The following is a 14,572-nucleotide window of genomic DNA, read 5'->3' on the forward strand; positions in this document are numbered from 1 at the left end:
TGAAGCACAAAGAGGAACAATGGCTCTTTCCAAACTACAGTGGAAGATGGTGGCCAAACAGGAGATTAAACTGGGTTTTTTTTCAGGCTGAAGTTAGACATACACCCCTATGCCTATGGGTGCCCTGTGAACTTCCTCAGGGACCCGTCACACCCAGTCATCCTGACTGTGCTTCTTAACATTCACATGGCTTTCATTCACATGGGTCTTTTCTCCCAGTTGTCACACACTTGTCATGAATCTGTGCTCAAAATGCTATTCAGTCCTCTGTGTTCACACTCATGGTTTGGTTCTGCAGCAGTGCAACTTCTCAATCAGATGGAAGCAGTTGAAAATAATTTTTTTTTTTAAATGTACTTTTAAGGCACTCAGTGCACACATCATTTCATAAACAATTGTGAAATAAGATGATAACTTGTCCAAAAAAAGTGAAGTTTCTCTCTGGTTCTCTCACAAATTGATACATAAAGTTAAGGTGCTGAGTGAACCCATGCTAAGAAAGGCCCTGTATCAAACTCTGTCAAAGTCATTGGAAAGGATCACATTCCTATCTGTCAGTGGGGAATGATTCTCAATGCTCTGTTGTTCTGATGAGATTAGTATAAGGCAGAGCTGGGCATCTTTGCATACACACATGTAGGTGTAACAGGAATGCCTGGGTGAGTGGAGGAGAAGCTTTGACCATGTACCCTCTTTCCTTTCTGTAACACACAGTGTTAGCTGATTCAGGAAGTGTTATTTCCTAAGGACAAATCCCCCTAGTCTTTCACATTAAAGTTGACAGTAACCTCATCTTCCAATTTCAAATGAATACTTTTCATTAGAAATTTTTCATATTTATTGTGCAATGTATACCAAACAGAGTATTTCTCTTCATTGAATTGCTAGCATTTATTATCAAAATTAAAAAACGCCACACCTTAATTGCAAATGACATTTGCCTACAGACATTTTAATAGAAACAAACAGGCAAACAAACAAAACCCAAATAAAACCCATCCAGCTTCCTGGCAAGAGGAAAAATGTATAGGCTGTATAGGTAAAATGTCTGCTTGCTTGATTCCACATGCAGCTCTCCTTTTCAGGATATGGAAATGTTTCATTGTGGAGGCCTCTGACTGCATACAGGAAGAACCTGATAATGAGAGGCTAGATTGTGGAGCTGTAATGTGTTGGCACTCACTTTCTCAGCAGGTACAATGGCCTAAGTGAATGCTCACAAACATCAATAAGGTCTTCATAGTTCCACCTGCCTGAGAATACAGTTGTAGAGAGAATACTGGACTGATCATTATACGCACAAGTTTGCAAGCAGAAACATCAAAAAACATGGAAATGGGGCAACCACGCAAGTAGGAATACAGGTTATTGTCAGACATGAGTTCAGTTACACAAAATGTATATTCACCCAGTATGTTTGTGAGGTTATCATATGCACACAGGGATGAATATGTCCAGAATACAACAGTTTTTCCTTAATTAGTGCCTTCCAGCATAGGAAACAGAATGGGTAGTACAACATACAGTCTTAATTGGCTAGCCCAGTTCTATGATGTCTTATCCTGTTTCTGAAATGGGACAGGGAAAACAAATTGAAGATACCATGTACACAACACAGTGTACACAAACATGAAATGTGGACTGAAACTTGTGTATCAATAACGACTGGAAAAAAACTGCTGTGACCTGGGACAAGGATCACTTTGTCTGTGTGCTAGTTCATTAATTCAAGATGTTTTACAATAATGAATCTCCTCAGTGAAGTTCTGCCAGTATGAAGGAAATAGCAGTGATGAGCTCCAAATGGTGCCAGGTGGAAGAGCCTAGCTTTATAGGTGCCTGGATGAGCTGCTTTGACCATCAGTGCCTCTTAATCATTCAACAGTTAGACACTGCATGTGTCTGGGAAGCTATGAACGTGCATGGCTCTCAGTAGCAGAATGGATGGAGAATAAGCAGCTCTCCTTCAGCTTTCAGGTTAGGACTAATCTGTCCATAGTCTACAGGAAGGTATCTTCTAGGAAAACGAGAGCTCAAGAATGCCACCGTACATTGAAACTGTTATTGAAGCAAATGGTTCTATGCTGGGATTTTCTGTAGTTCTTTTGTCAGTGTTGCCCCTGTATAAACTTGGTTTGATTTCTGATTATAAGCATTGCCCCCCGAGGGAAAAAATCTTGCTGACTGTTCCTGTGTTGCGTTTTCTGCTGAGTTGTTCCGTCACTGACGCGAAGGCTGGAACACTCCTTGTCCTCCAAGACACATTCAAGAAAGATTATGGTGCACATTCTGTTTAATGGATTTTCTTCACTGCATTTCTTTCTATCTTTTTTTTTTCTGCATTTTTTTTTACATTGTGCTCTCACTCACATGGGTATTGCCCCAATTGTTTTTCCCACTAGTTTATTTTAGTGCTTTTATTTCAAAATCTCTCCTTATGCTGAATACAACCTTAGTAGCACTTTTAATTAAGGAAAAACGAGTTTGTTCACATCTATATTCCTGTACAGTTTAGGGCTAGTAGTAGATACAGAGTCCTTCCTCAAAAGTAGTTTCTATGCAATCAGGTGCAGTCGTTTAATGAAAAGGTCTGAATATTTTTATGCACTTTTCCGTTATGATGAATAATAATTTACTTTCTTCAAGAGTATTACTTGATTCTGGCTAATCTGTCAAACTAAGAAAACTGTGTAGTTTCTACCTTCCCTGTTAAGACCATCCATCATCTTCCCCCAAAAAGACCCAGCTGGTGAAATCCAGTGCTCTTTGTGTTAGAATACCAAATATTAGACCTCATCACTCTCTACAACTACCTGAAAGGAGGGTGTAGCCAGGTGGGGGTTGGTCTCTTTTTTCAGGCAACTCTCAGCAAGACAAGAGGGCATGGTCTCAATTTGTGCCAGGGGAGATTTAGGTTGGACATTAGAAAGAATTTCTTTCCAGAGAAGGTGATCAAGCATTGGAATGGGCTGCCCAGGGAAGTAGTGGATTCTCCATCCCTGGAGATATTTAAAAAGAGACTGGATGTGGCACTCAGTGCCATGGTCTGGTAACTGCAGCGGTAGTGGATCAAGGGTTGGACTTCATGATCTCTGAGGTCCCTTCCAACCCAGTCGATTCTATGATTCTATGATTATTTAAAATCTCATTTGACCTCTTTCATTCTGCAGCTTTGTTCTGACTTTTTACAGTGACACTGAGGTAACCCCAGGCTAGGATTTTGCCAGGTTGTTCCCGCACTGATATCTGTAGGGGTAGCCTGCTTTCTTGTGGCAGTAACAGAGCACAGATGTTGCCACTAGAACTCATTTATTTCTTTTGCAAAGCTTCTGTATTCCTGGAGAAATTTTGTGGATTTCTTACTAGTAATTTTTCAGTCTGAACAGACAGATGTGTATGTGTAGGTGTGAAATGAAGAGGGGAATAATAGCCTACAAAATCCAGAGGTTTCAGGATGGCAATTGTCCCAGTCCACTCTGAGACGCCTTTATGTATGGTTAAGTAGTATTTGAGAACAATAATAAGATGAAGGTCAAATTCTTCAGGTGAATTAACTTTCAGAAGCCCTCATTTTCTCACTATTCATTGTTACACAGATAATACAGAAAGGATGCTAGCACACAGTGTTTCAGCATTTACCTTTTCCCAGTGCATGGTGCCTGATAATAGCATCTTGTTGATCTTTGTCTTTCATATTAAACTCTGTGAAACCCTCCCCTTCCTCCCCTTCCTTCCCTGTGGAAGTCTGTTAGGAAACATTTGTGATGCTAGGGACTGATGAAGCTATACGATGCTGCTGTATCTTCCTTTCAACCAGAGATTTTATGAAAGTATTAAAGGGTTATTTCTTATCTCTGACTAAATCCAAAGATCATTCCCCAGCGCCATCAAACTAACACCTTTCTTTAGTGTAATGCATACATGCCTTCACAGATATTTTAAAAACAGTCATCCATCATGTGTTGTAACAGAAAACTAACCATTAAGAAGCAGACTTCCTTGCTTATTCTCCAAGGGTGGAATTAAATTATGCAAAGGAACAAAACAGGTTTTATATACCATCCAAGTCCCTCATAGTCCTATTTGTGCTGACTCTACACATGGGTAAACTCTACCACAAAGAAACAATTTCTGGGTGATGTCTGAGTGTCACAATCAATTAAATTTTGTCTGTAGGACCCCTGTCAGTATTGTGTGTGGAAGATGGAAGAGATGCCAAATGGAGTTTTATGCCCAGTGGGCCTGGATCGTGCCCAGCTGAAGTCAGTGGAACCTTTGCCACTCCTTCCAAAATCAACAGGATGGCTCCTCCACTCACTCCCTATTTCTCTTGCTAAATTACAATTTTCTGATATTTTCAGGCACTTGTGCTCATCAGCTTGGAATCCACACAGCATTGGGTTTCATAACAAAAGGCGGCCCTGATTCTTTTAAAGTTGAGTAGACAGAAGAGAGCGAGGTGAGTAATTTTTTTTTTCTTCCTAATCTTGATGGGATGCTGCAGGTTTGCCAAAGATTACTTGAGTTTTCCCTGGTTAAGGTGTGAGTGAAGACTGCAGCAGTTTGAAGTAAACTGGGGTGTTGTTTTTGTAGGTTTTCTTCATTCACTGGAAAGGACATAACGCACATGCAGTACTATCCTAGTGCCACTCCTTCAGCTGTTGGCTTTTTAGCAGTGATTGTCATGCTTAAAAATACTTTGTATTATCCTCAGTAAATGATCTCTCTTATTCCTAAGCAGACTGTTCCAGAAAGGTTCCTGTCACCCCATACAGAGCTTTCAGCACCTTGCAGGCCTCACATAGAGCCTTTGAAGTAAATGGGAAGTTTCATAATGACCTCAAGGGTTTAAATAGTGAGCCCTCTGGATAGCACAAGACAGGTAACACCATCGAAATCACCTAATAACTACTGACAGTCAGTGGGTCTTAGACTCCAAATCACTTGGATTATTCTGAAAATATTTATCCCAGGACTGGCTGTATCTTCTCAGCAGTACAGAGCACATGAATGGTACTCGATCAATAGTATAAAAATTCTTCTAAGTGCAAAAATCTCTCTGTTCAGGAAAAATTATAATTTTATGCTTTGCTATTTCTTTTGTGACAATGTCTTTGTAAGCATCCCTTTAGCTATAGTATTTGCTTGAAGTATGAATATGTACTACGTGTCAAAATAAAGTATTTATTGAATGCTTTTGCTTTGTGTCTGTTGAATCGTGAGTGGATTCTGAAGTACTTTGCTTCACCTGTTGGGGCCAGTTTTCATTCTCTCTTGGCTTGAGAGAATGAAAACTCAATGCCTCACCATTCTGGGAAAAGAACAATGAAAACGGTTGAAGATAATTTGAATTAAAATTTAGCACAAACATTCTTCGATGCTGACAGTCTAGGACCAAACACAGGACCACTTAAATGCTCAGGGTAGGGAGAGATGTCTTACCAGAGCCAGTTCTGACTTGTAGGTGGGCTGACACTAGCAATACTGCAGAATGATGTGTGCAACTTGTCCAAAGATGCTTGAGGTGACCTATGGCTTTCCTGATGTCCCCAGAGGAGGCAAAGCCCAGAGCTTGGTTTCTTTTCTCCTTTCCTTTTAGCAATCGTCCAAGGAAGAGAAGAGTGAACCACTGAAGGACTGAGTCTCTCACCTCATAGCCTGCATCCCCCAGTGGAGTTTGTAGGTAACCTTGACGTTACTGAAGGAAGGTATCAATACAGACTTTGAGAAGGGAAGGGAATTTATCTTTCCCAAACTCTAGGACATCTGCATGGTAGCTAAAAAACTGAAGAAATTGCTGGAACTAGCTGAAGTTAAAAAAGCCAGCCTTGAGTTCAGACAGGTGGTCCTTTTGTCAGAGAAATTCCCTCCTATCCGGAGCAGCAAGCTACTATTTGGATGCTGATGACAGCAGATACTCATACTGAATTTACTTCAAGGAAGGTGATACAGTTGATGACATCTCATGAAGAAACAGGAGGGCATCTTCTCAGAACCATGATGAGTAAATTGCTTATGTAAACACCATGAAGGTGCAGTAAGTGGGTACTGGTAACTCAGACCTTAGATTTGTGTGAGATTCTCCCATGAAACACCAGGCTCTGCCCTCTTCTATGGTTACTTCACAAGGTGTCCTGCAGCCCTCACTCCATTTCTTTCCCTGAGTATCTGTTAGAAGAGACAGCCTTGAGGCACCTTAAACCTCTTGCAAGAGGTGAAGGACAAGCAAAAGCCATTGTTATCCAGTTACAGTCTTTAATTTGGAGACAAAAGCCAAATTTTGGGCACAGTTTGTCAAGGAGAATCTATGAATGACTAACTGGGCCTATGCACAGACTCATAACCAAAGGGTTTGTGAATGGGAAGATTAAGTTCTATTGTAGCTGTCTGTTAAGTGTTTGTGTCCTTTGAATATGTAAGGAACAGATTCTGAGGCCTAGAACACATAAAATTAGGTGGGGATTCAGTTTAGGCTAGATCTCTCCAGGCTTTTCCTGTAAGTGGTAAGGAGACATATAGACTCCCCTTGGATCTAGTATCACTTGGGATTTCTTCTGGTGGTTGTTCAGCTCCCCTCACTGTCTATAAGTAGAATCTGAGGAGTTTGTCTTTTGGAAGAGATACTTAGGTGCCTGAAGTCAGGTGGTGTCACAATTCCACTTATCTTTGCAGTGTGAAGATCTAGAAGAACAGAGAGTCTGAAAAATTCTAATTTTCTATGCAAAACCAGCAGCTGTACAGCTTCTTCACCCTGTTATAATCACTGCAGCCATGGATATGGTGCCATTATTTTTATGCAACACAGGAAACTCATTATTTTACTGATTAAGTCTTCATCTCCAGTGGGATATTGACTTCTAGAGAATGGGAATAAAGGTCTATCAAACCAAAGAGACTGAACAATGGCTGCTCCTTGAAAGTATAACTAATTTCTCAAAAAGCAAAGAAATAGCAACCCCTTCTTTTATCTTTGGATGTCATGTCAGGCAGAAAGAGGTCTTGACACTCCTTGAAAACAGCTCAGAAACTTCCACATGAAGCATGCATCAACAGCTGCAACCTGATACATAAAAATTATTTAAAATAATTCTGTGACTATGTCTTCATCCACTTGGCTGGAAGTCTTTCATTTCACCATCCCTGAAAAGCCATGCACATGTAGAATGTTTCTAGAGTTTGCTATACCTTGAGAGCTGCTTTTGAAGATAACCCTTGCACATGATATATTTAGGATTTATCCAAGTTACAGGGATGATCTTATGCAGTTCCCTGTATCAAAGACCCTGATTTTGAAAAGATTTAATGTATGTGCTTATTTTGCAGACAGAGACCTATCTTATGCAACTCTGTGAAAAGTTAAGCTTGTCCATAAACTTCCAAAAGATGGGGTCTGAGTTTCTGAAAATGTACTGGGAAATCTGTGTGGTACCTCCTCAGTTCACTTCAATAAGAGAGCATATTAAAAAAAAATATCTCTATTGTGGTAGAATTATCTGGTTAGCTGTATTAAAATATAATTTTTGTGCCCAAATTCTGTAGTTGTTTTAGCAGATTGTGTTCTTCGAAAGAAAATGTATTGATCTGATCCTGAGAAAGTGGCTGTGGTGCTCAACAGAATAATTTCTGCCATATAATTTTGATGTTCATAAGGTTGTGTAATGTTTCATATGAAAAACCTCTGTCAGCTTCCACTGATTGTTGAATCTTAAAATGATTCATCCACAAAATATATTTTTCAGCAAAGCTTCTGAAGCAGAAGGCTGACCTCATTGCAAAATACAATTTAATTGAGCATATGTTGATCTTAAAAGTATGTACCTATCTATATCTCTTTTTTTTTTCTTTTCTGATTTATTTTTGTGACTCATATGAAACTCCAACATTTAAAAATAGATGGAAAAGGAAATTCATTAGAAGTAATAAATTTAGAAGAATGAACTTGCAAAAGCACCCATTTCTATTTTGTAACATTTTATGTTTACATATAACTAAAGAAATATGTGAAATAGTTAAAATTGTCAGCATTTCTCAGTTCTGAACTAAGCTAAGTTTATATTTCAAATAACCTCCGTCCAAGTTTGTATCTTCAGATGTTCATCTCAGTATATCAATGTTGTTACCCATCAGATTTCCCATGTATCAATGGAGAAATCTCATTTCTGTTTCTGCCTTTTATAGTTCCTTTTACTCTGAATTTCATGGCAAGAAGCATCCATAATAAACTAGGAGTGGAGAGACTGATTCCATGGCAAGCAAATTAAGCTTGTTCAGTTAGTTCACTGAAGCCAGGGGTTTTAATTTCAAGACAAAATTACAGGTAAGGATGGACACATTGAGGTTGGCAGCTAGCTATTGGCTTTGAAGGGAACACATTTCATCCTCAAATGTTTTATATTGGTAATGTTTTAAAATATTTGTGTGACTAGGTGTTTACAAACACATGCATGCACAGAGGTTCCTTTCACTCATGTTTAGTAGGGGAGAAAACAAAGTGAAAGTTAACGAAGGTGTGTTGGATTTTTTAAATACAGAAATAACTTGCAATGAAATCATCTCTATTTTCTTATGCTCTTGCCTAGATGAAAAGGGCTTATTTTGCATGGAAGAAACAGGAGTTTTATCAGCTTGTCTCTGACTGTGTTGTCAGGACCACTGCCTTTGTGATGTTGTTTTCCTGTAAACTCTTGATACAATCTAGGCATAAAAACCTTAATTCCTTTGTTAGTCCTAAAGCAGTCAATATTTTACAAACTTAGGACCAAATTTCATAGTAAATGTTACAAAGATAATTGTGTTGCATAAATCCACAATTTCTCAAGCATAAATATATTGATATATAAAAACCTTCCAGCCTTTAAACTAGCTTACAATTTTGTGACCTCTTTCTTGTTCACATTTCAGCATTCAGCTTGAAATCTGATCAGATTCGAGGTGAGTGCAATCCAAATGTGCCAGTCCAAGTGAGACCCATTTGGAAAATTGTATCTAGAAAAATTAATCAAAATCATAGAATCTTGGTTGGAAGGGGCCTCAAAAATGCAGGGTCTTTTTATATCTGCTCTCAAAGAACAAAAAAGGACCCACTCACTATTGTACCTCACTAAAATCTCTCCGTATGATTAAATTGGATTGAAAGTGGTGCAGAGGCCTTGAAATGGTCTGATTGACTTCACCTTTGCTGACACTGGGAATTGAGCTATGGATCTTCAAAGTGAAACACCATAAACTTCTGCAAACCAGGAAGGTCTGAAAATTTTAACAGACATTTTCTATTGAATGTCTGTGGATGGAGGCAAAAATACCTTCCTGATAGCAATCACAGCTTTATTGGTATATAGTTAGTGTAATGTTTCTGCAGTTGCTGGATAAAACCAAAACTAGCACATTGATATGGATTCTAAGCAATATCAGATGGAGAAGAGAAACACATCCCAATACTGACTGAACCCTTCACTGTATAATTTTCATTGCTATTTACAGCCCCTGATAAAGAATTTCAGTTCACAGATGCAAAACCCTTTCAAGGGAGGGATGCTAGAAATTAGAGACCTCAGAAGCACTGACCTAAATAAAAGCTACTCCTTCCCTAAATGTAATTTTTGAGGTTTCTTTCTGATTTAAGGGCTATTTCACCCTCTCCCCATTTTAATTAATGTCAAGGAAAAGTGCTGAGCTGCCCAAGAGGAAGGCTTTTCACTGAGTTCAATTGTTACACTTAAGTATCAGTCTTTAGCTGTCTCCTGGTCCCGTTAAGTAGTTGTATGTTGTCTCCATCAGGCTATTGGGTCATTGATGCTGTTTTATTGTTTTATTTTATTTTCAATTGCTAAATCACTTAAAAGAAGTGATACACCACTGTCCTAAGATGAGTACTACAAATGAGCAATTGATGCAGTTGCCACAGGGATACAGAATTAATGCAGATGAGGTAGGAGATACCCAGAATTGTGCTTTATTAGCCCAGTTTTTTCTCCAGCATCCCAGTGTGACCAAAAGAAGGAGATTTCTGCACCTCCATAGTGCTGGGCCAAAGTCACTTCATGGCCCAATCTGTTGTGGCTATCTGGCTGCCTGTGCCCTGCTTCAATTGGAGCTGTGGGCAATTTGCTCACTGTTGAAAACAGAATTTGGGCTCTTAGGTGGTTCTGAAAACGTTACTGCAAGTCCCTTAGGAGGAATACTCAGGAGGATACCACAACAACTGAAATACCACTAATACTACTAATACTGCATTCATAATAAACCCACCAAGGAAAACTGTAAACTGTGGAACCCAAACCATTCCGTGATTTTATGAGACCAAGTGGTATATTGAGGAACATATAGAGTCTAATTAAACTTAACTAATATTAGGGGAGGAATAGCTCTTCTACAGAGGAAGGAGCTTCTGCATAGGAGACAAGAGAAGAAAAAAATCTTTCCATGGAAGAGGACCAGTAAGTGAGCTGTCCCCCAGAAACACTTTGGTTCTATAATTATTAAACTTGTAGATGACATGGGCTGAAAGTGGTAACTCCATAAAAATGATGATCATATTTAGTGTATCTGTGTTCTTGTAACTGTTCCAAACAGGTCCAATTCAAGGCTCTATTTCTTATAGCTATAACCTGTCAATACAATCACATAATTGCCTCACCGTCCTCAGAGATACTAAGGAACATAAATGATAACTTGACAACACACTCCAGCACTCAAAAACTCTACTTTTGGACCCCCATTTACTCCCAGCCTGCTCATGGAATGAAATGGATCTGGTAGACTAAAGGTCTTAAGAACTGTGATTTCCACCAGAAGCTACAGGAAAAGTCTGATGACATTTCTGACAGCAAGAATCAGCTGTGCCCTCAGGTGCTTATTTGCAGTTGTACGCAAGGACTGAGTTTAGCACTAAATTCCTTGGTTGCAAATTCACAAATAAGTAGAAATTCATAGTGTACTTTTTTCAGTGTTGACACAGCTCTTAATAGTTATGGCAAGGCTAGAGCCTCAGCTATTGTGCATCGATGGTCTTCAGTTGTCTGCAGAGAAATTGTAGTGATTTACTCCAGGTCACTTGGAATGTCAGCTCAGGGTTTCAGCCCCCGGAATGCAAATTTGTGCCAGAAGAAAAAACATGCTTGCTGGTGGTAGGCTGCAAATCTAATGCTTTCTTTGGGCAAGGTGGTAGGATCCCAAGCACGATGCACTGGATATATTAACAGTGTAAGTATTAACTGTAGAAGGTATACCCAAGTACAAGTGAGAGGTATGAATGGGATTTTTTAAGAATAGGTGTAAACATTCCCCAAGTAAATGGAATGAATTAGCAGCCAAGGAGCAAATAGAATATACATGGTTCACTGATTAAAAAAAATAAACAGAATATAACTCATCTTGCTCAAGAATATACTTGATGGTTCAGTAGCTTCTCTATTCCCACTCATAAAAATAATCCATCCTTCCTATTTACACCTCCTTTAATCTTAAAACACTGCAACATTTTCTAAAAAGTCCTCTCCTCATTTTTAGAGTTATTACAGTATTATTAAAACTATGCGTTAGTACCTTTGAAAGATATCTGATGGAGGTTAATATTAATTAATCTGTTTTAAACCACTCAAGACTTAATTGAAATAAACAAACATTATCATATACGTCTTCCAGCTAAAGGAGATGAATCACAGAAAAGTTAAGTTGTTCCTAAAGTCATAAAACAAGTTATTAGGTAAATCAGGGGTAGAAGTAAGCAGCCCTGGACTTCTAGACTCCTACTGTAATGATTGCATTAGTCTGACTTCCTAGAACAAGTATGTCTGAATGAGAGAATTTTATTCAAAAGAGTTCTCAATTATGTTTGCATTTAGGCTTGATTCCAGTATTGCTGTAGCCACTAGGAAAAGAGCAGCAGAAGATTTTGTTGCTAATTTATTCTTTTCACTTAAAGGACTGACAACTGCAAGATAGTGTGGGTGAAAATTTTTTCCTGATGGTGTTTTTTTTTAATATTAGCAGGTGTCAGAGTTGTAAAGTTGCAAGAAAGGCCAGGTGCTCTGTTGTGGTATGATCTTGTCTTCCTTTGTAAATGAGCATTTGATACATTTCTAATTTCCTTGGCCAGGCACACCTCTGTCCACCTACTCTCCTGGACTATTCAGCCTTACCACAGACACGGAGGGTGATGAAGATGGGATTGCAGGGGTAATACCCAGGGCACAGGAAGGGTCACTCAGACATTGCTATTGCTGTGGACCCTCCTTTGCTCTCCTGTACTTCATAACACAAGTGTTATGTGTAACCAAGACAGGAGGGAGGATGAGGGTGGAGGAAGGCTGCTGTTATTCATGGGTGGTGATGCAGCCCATGCCTGTGGGCTGCTGGAGGGAGGAAGACCCCTGAAATCTGGTGGATGTTGCAAGTGGGTCCAACCATTGGGCAACAGGGCACGCTGCATGTTGTCTGGGGACAGTGGCCTCTGCAGGGTTTATGAAGGATACCTAGCCTCCAAACATCCCTTGGAACTCCAAAACCCAGAAAAATCATAGAAAATGCTTATTTACAGCTTTCTGAGAGGTGTTGGACATACCCTCCATCACCCTGAGGAGCAAAACCATGCCAGGGCTGGTCTACCAGGCTTTCCTCCTGCTCCCTCCCTGAGGCAATAGGGTAACCATCTGTGTGCTGCTCTGATATGTCAGCACTAAATACCCAGCTTGTACATGACACGCTTTATCTACCATTCTGTACACAGCCTATTGACACATGACACTGGAAGCAGGACCTCAGCAATTTTCCTGATTTCTCCCGTTTCTTCCTGATTTCTCCCGTTTCTTCCTGGTTTCCACTGGCACGAGAGAAATGGATCGCTGCTAGGCAGCTTTTTAACTGGACCAAATGTGGGAGGGGAAAGAGCTCACATTTAATTTGTGCTTGACAAGCATCAGGGCTGAAAGGGCCTTGTGCTAAACTTCTCTGATGGGGCAGACTCTCACCCTGCTGGGAGTAGTTTAGACCAGACAATTGAACAACCCTTGTTATTAAGAGAAGATTTAAAATATCTTAATCAAGGTAATCATACACACAAGAATTTAAGTGTAGCTGTGAACTTCATTAACACATGACACCATGCTCAATTTCACATGCAATTACCTGGACAGGCCATGTAATTATGCCACATAATTACTCGTGCGTTTTACAAATGAAGCTGCGTGTCTGCAGGCTTAAGATGATACAGGCCTTTCATGTCACCCAAAGTCCTCTGGCCCCTTTTCCACCATACACCTTCTCTTTTTCAAAAGCAAGGGTCAGAAGTTGAAACAAATCCACTAAGAGAACACGAAAAAATTAAACATTGTGTTTCAGGCAGTGATTTTTGCCTTAGGACATTAGGACCAATTGATGGAATTTATTGGCAGAAGCTTGTTTAGAACCTGTAAGCTATTATGAATGTAACCTGTTATTGCTGGTATCTATTAAACCTCTTAATATGCTCTAGGCTCTCTCCAAGGGCATAAAGAGACAAACAAATAGGAAATTCCCAAGTGGGAAATAATGCCAGGCTGTGTTCTGGACAGTATCTAAATCTACTCAGTGCGATGAATATCAGGAATTATGTTCATGTTGGCTATAATTCCCAAATACTCTGTGATAATCTGTTTCAGTTTCTGCATAGGTTTAGCCATATAGACCTTATCATAGTTTACACTATGGAAAAGCAAGACTACCTCTAGAGGCCAGCTGTGTCAACTCCAGGTGCTGGACTCCTGCCTAAATTTTGTAAGCAGTGCACAGATATCACCCTTAAAGAGAAATGGTCTGATATGCCAGTGCCTTTTATCTTACTTTGGCCTTTAATTGCATTTGTTCAAAGAGAAGTGGGTATAAAATGCCACAGGTCTAATTGCATTGCTCTGCAGTATGCTGCAGAGAGTGGGAGGAGAGTCTTATGTCTGACCACTGCTGGATTCATTTGTCATTCAAAAAATAAAATAAAATAAAATAACAACCCAAAGAGAACTATATTAAAAATATATTTCATATGACCTCACTTGAAACATTTTGTTCTGGGTTTGAGAGTTTATTTTAATCATTGTATAGTTACTTCAACAAAAAGAAAGCAGCTTTAAAACAAAAGGAGCGTGGAGAGAAGAATTTGGTTGAAACAAAACCTACCAGACAGAAATGCAGGCATTCAGTAATGCAGTGAAACAAAGTCAAACTCACATCGTGTTTTCCTCATTCCAAAATCAAGGTGTGTGCCAAAACAAATTTTGCTGATTAATATGCTCACCAGTTATGCCAGGTCAGCTTTATTTTTAGTCAGTAGAATAGCCCTTACGTTCCTACAAAACAAGGCCCATTGCAGACTCAGCCTTAAACATGTGGCAAAAAAGGTAAGGTAAAGCACATGAACAGCAATAATCCCACCTACTAAGATGGCCTTTATGAAATTAAGTGGGTTTGATGGGTCTGCTTTCCCTGGGAAAGGTGTGAGTAGTCCCACTGATCTCTGTGTGGATGTCTTCTACAACTGGCAGGTGGCTACACCTCCCTCTGAGTCTGGGGTGAGGGCATTTGGACAAGATTAAGAGAGTAA

Source organism: Calypte anna, chromosome 1 (assembly GCF_003957555.1).
Source record: "Calypte anna isolate BGI_N300 chromosome 1, bCalAnn1_v1.p, whole genome shotgun sequence".
NCBI lineage: Eukaryota > Metazoa > Chordata > Aves > Apodiformes > Trochilidae > Calypte > Calypte anna.